General features: G+C 24.8%; 1 protein-coding gene across 1 annotated transcript in view; it reads right to left on the bottom strand.

The window, feature by feature from the left end:
- LOC108574431 (V-type proton ATPase 116 kDa subunit a) overlaps positions 1-5,151 on the bottom strand; it is an 80,039-nt gene that overhangs the window by 2,879 nt on the left and 72,009 nt on the right. The window lies entirely within an intron of this gene.

Raw genomic sequence — 5,151 nt, 5'->3', positions numbered from 1 at the left:
AATAAAGTACATATTACGTACATACATATAGTGAATAACGAAAATATTCGGACAGCAGGGTATATTTGAATAAATCGATCTGTATCTTAATTAAAAGAAATAAGGTCCTATTTTCTTCCGATAAATCGTTCATTATTGTTAGAAAAAAATATAAAATTTATTGTACTATAATATACCCGTTACATTTGTATAAACATTAAATGAAATAATACCCGATTTCCATGTTACAAAAATATTCGAACACTTACAGTGCATTTTCTAGATTACACGTTCTAGGAAACCAGTAACCTGATCCCACGCAATATTTATAAACTCAATGTGTGCATCATAAGTTGAGAGTTACATTCTTCTTAATATTCTCAATTGAGAATCTATTGGATAAATTGTGTCGCGAAATTAGAGATACACCCATACACACAAAAGAAAGATTCAAAAAGAGACTTAAAAAGAAAAGAACACTAAATTATAAAAAAAAAAATTAAAATTTTGGTAGATATCATAAACAATATGTAAAATATTAAAGTTCCAGTCTCTGAATATTTTTGTAATGCCGAAATCGGGTATTATTTTATTATGTACATTAGTGCAGTATATTTTTGCTAACTGCAGTAAATGACATATCAGAAGAAAAAAAAACCTGTATTTTTTTTTTTTAATTAAGGTTTGTCTCCATTATTTTTTTTTTTCCCCGCCAACAGTGTTCATTACTATTAAAGGAACAAGAAATAAGCTTGCACACTTGAATGCCTTTGTACTATCGAAGATAAGAGAAAGGAATAGTTGAGTAACTACGAACTGTTTCACAGTACGTGCAACACCATTTGAGTTCATACAGTCGATGCACTTTAAATATGCATGCAGAAATATTTTTGAATGCTTGGAAATGTAAAAACAATACTCCTATAAAACTTATTTGATTCAAAGAAGAATATATAATATTGAACCCAAGTATTTTATAATGTTGTTATTTATAAAAATTCTAACGATTATTTCTAGCTTTATAAAAGGAAAGTTATAATTAAGCTTGATATTTTTCTAATATTAATAGTACAAGAAGATGAAAATGACATGAAAAAAAAAATTAAATTATCATTGTGTTACAAAAAATACTATGCATTTCAACCTTTCTACGTAATATACATATAAGTATAGCTATTGTTTGTATGTTAAATTCCATTATAAATTCCTACTGATTCTAGTAAAAATTTTACTTTTTTTGTTATTAATAAATATTAAGAGACAGAACGTAAACCATTTTAATAAGACTTGAATAATTAAAATGTGGAGATTCTAATATTGAAAGTTGAGGTAACTAATTCGTAATTTCGCGCGTCTTTTAGTGTTAACGATCGTTAATACATTATTGTTTGTTCATGTATTTCTAAACATGTTTAAGATTCATTTTTTTCCTTACAACTCAATTACAGTTTTTATATAATTATTATATTGTGAAAGCAGTTCATGTATATAACTAATGGCTTGTAATATCGCTTATTTTATCCAGTTCAGAATTCACGAATATTCAACAAGCATTTGCTCTAAAGTAAAAATGAATTAATAATGGATATCACATATTTGTTAAGCTTCAGTCAACAAATTGATCTCTTCTCTAATTTATAAATATGGTAATAATCATACATTCTGCAAGAATCATGAAAAAGTTACACTTGTTAAATATACTTATGGTACATTAATATAATTGTTAACTAATCGTTTTCATAATACTAAATGTAAGTAAAATTACTGATGATACTTGTATGCTTTTAATTCTCATATATGTGCATTCATGTTTAACAGACAATAAAATTCCTATTCAGTCTGTTCACTATCTTAATAGTACAATAAGTTTAAATACATTACAATATGTTGATAAAAAATAATATCAAGAGATACAGTCATACTGTGAAATTAGATCTGCAAATACAGAATAAAAATGTAAATCTGATCAACTAATGCATTACATCAAATAACCAATATCAGGATAATCTACTCTCAATTTCAAGGATTGCCACCTTCTATGGCAGCAGCATATTTAAATATGTCAACAGCATATTTAAAAATTGTTTCAATTTTACAAATATTTTATGACTCTCTTCTTAAAACCACAAAATGTTTATTGTTATACTTTTCAACATATAACATGTTTTAACATTTGTATAAATAATAATGTTAACTATTGAATAATGCAGTAGTAACATTAACAAAACAATTGTTAGTGATTAGTACAAATTTAATAAAGTAAACAACATAAATTGCATTACTGTACCAATTCAAATGAAATTGTGGTTTTTAAAGAAAGAATTCTAAGTATACGAGAAAAGGACTCATATATAACAAAATGTTTTAACTTTTTATTTTAAACATGTTTTCATGACAATGAAAAACACTTATTGTCAAAATAAAATATGCCAAAATGTAATGTTATGTAAACAAAAAGTTTGTACAGCTATTTAAATGAAATCTGCAATCGCACAATATCTCTCTTTAAAAAGAAAATTTTTCTTGTACTTACTAAAATACTTTGAAAAACATGATATACTAAAATTGTGTATATATGTACATATTATCATAGTTGTTAAAGAAATTTTAAAATAATACAGAACAAGTAAGGTTTCAATTAAGTATGTTTTGAGTGTTGTATTATTTTTACCATATTCCTTTAACAATTTATTGTATACAGAATATATATGCAAACTTTATGAAGTATTGTAATTGTTTTATTTTTATTACATGTTACTAATGTTACTGATGTTACTAATAAATATTTTAAATGTTACTAACAAGAAAAGTTTCTTTACTTTACCTTTGTAAACATACAGCTACATATATAAAGATAGTAATTTAAATATGGAAATAATTATTTTAATTTATCTTAATTCTACAAAAATTTTTGAATACCTTTTAAACCATTAATGTAACAAATTCAGTGCAAATATTTATTTCCTTTCCAATAAGTTAAATCTTAGAATAAACTATTACATAGCATGTGTAACAATAGATTTGTAGTTTTTTGAGTACTGTATTTTATAAATGATTAGACCTTATAATATTATTAATTCAATTCACTGAATATAGTTATTTTAAGTTAGATAATGATTCATTGACTACTTATATTACTCATTAATGAACGCGTAACAGGCAAATAAACATTTGTATGAAATAAATGAAATAAAAAATTTCCACTAATTGCCTCTTTTTCTTTATTTTAAAAATTAAGACACTAATAAAATGCCTTCAACTAAATGACATTTAATTATATATTGTAATTATGTTTAGATATAAGCACATCATAGGTCAATAATATGTAAAGAATACTAATTTGAACGTTTGTGAAAACATTTTCATATGTGTCAAATACAAATTTTATTTGAGAAGTATAATGAATATAAATTATGTAGGTTTCAGTAAAAGATTTTTTCATCACAATTTGAAGTAAAAATTTTTTATTGTTAACTTCATATGTTTCCAAAAGGTTACAAATTTATTACATTAAACTTGTACAATTGTAATAATTCTGTTATTTAACTTAATCATACTCAGCTTTTTGGTAATAAAACTAACAAGTTACTATGTAATCCGCAACAAGGGTAAATCAGTTCACTGGATAAAAAACTAATGAAAATAAAACAACAAAAACAGAAAAAATAATTGATGTTCAAAGCTTTTTAACATTAATTTTATATTACATTTAGATACTTTTCTACATGCTCAAATATTAAAGTAATACTTATTTTAATTTCATGTTAGTTCCTAAATATTTGATAATTAAAACAAAATTTTTAACTTGCCTGTTTTTATCATCTTAGCTGATTATAACATTAATTTATTTATCAGTTTAACACTTCTAATTCAAAATTCTAATTATTTATAATGTACAATTCACAAGATTATTGACATTGCAATCATTTAAACACCACTGCAACTTTATAGAATTCAGTCTTCCGCGAATTAACCTACCAATTAAGGTAATGACAGAATGACATCCTATGTAAGCACAAAATAGTGCGTTTCAATTTTACTCACAAGACATCACGCAATGTATAATGGTTAAATTTAAACTACATGTTATAAAGTACAGTATACAACACGTTAAGTTATGACTGCGTATTACCGGAATGTGTAAGTACATACGTATACACATACGTATTTAATTACCATAAGAGGTTAGATCAGTCACGGAATATACAAAATGTTTTTCATACCGTTTTTTTTTTTATTTTGACATCTACATACTAATCTGTTAGCTAAAAACGTATTAAATTTTTCATTATTTAAAAGTATTAAAAAATTAAAATTTATTTCAGAGCACAAACAGTATATTTGCAAAATCAATGGGTATTTTCACTACTTTATTTTAATAGACCAATATTACACTTATTAATTCACAAATGTGTTGGTGAAAATCCACAGATACCTACTTTTATGTACGTGAGATTATAAAACGGAACTATCATTTCTTAGACGGCCCTCTGTTTAGGTTCTGTTTACTTTGTTTTAGAGTATATAGTTTCTTTCAGAAAAACCTATACATACATAGCGGACATTTATCAGTTTTCGCGCGAAAGTTTTCCAATGAAAAAAGTACATAATGAATTCCTAAGTACTTGTTACTCATTTACTTTATTTTTCAAACACTGTTGCTATACAGTTCAAATATCATAGGGGCCGTTTCAGAACGAATGGTAGTATTAAGACACTACAATTTTCCACGAACAAAAATGTAATTTTTTTCTATTACCTCATTATATCCATTTTTTATCTCATTTTAAAAGTACTCTTGACTATAGCAGTCCTTTGATTACTATATAGATTTCTTTTTAGTTCAAACTGTATGCTTGGACTTGTAATCTTTAAATGAAACTAAACATTATATTTACTTTAAATTTAATATTTATATATTTACCATTTGGAAATTATTTTTTGTATTTTTTCCCTTTCTTTGCAATTTCAAATTTACGTCTTCATTGTATCTACAGTACTCATATAACCAACATTTTCAGTAACCAATATGTCAACGAAGAGCGATATTCTTAATTATTTCCTCTTCAATTTATCTGATTTAAAAACCTACCACACTACAAAAGTGTAAAATTCTTATAATGACACAACACTGGTTTCAATGTTTCTAATATTTTTACTTTTAGTGCTAAT

This window comes from Habropoda laboriosa, unplaced genomic scaffold (genome assembly GCF_001263275.1).
Source record: "Habropoda laboriosa isolate 0110345459 unplaced genomic scaffold, ASM126327v1 scaffold172, whole genome shotgun sequence".
Classification (NCBI taxonomy): domain Eukaryota; kingdom Metazoa; phylum Arthropoda; class Insecta; order Hymenoptera; family Apidae; genus Habropoda; species Habropoda laboriosa.
The sequence above is the reverse complement of the archived record's forward strand: the minus strand, read 5'-3'. Positions and strand labels throughout refer to the sequence as shown.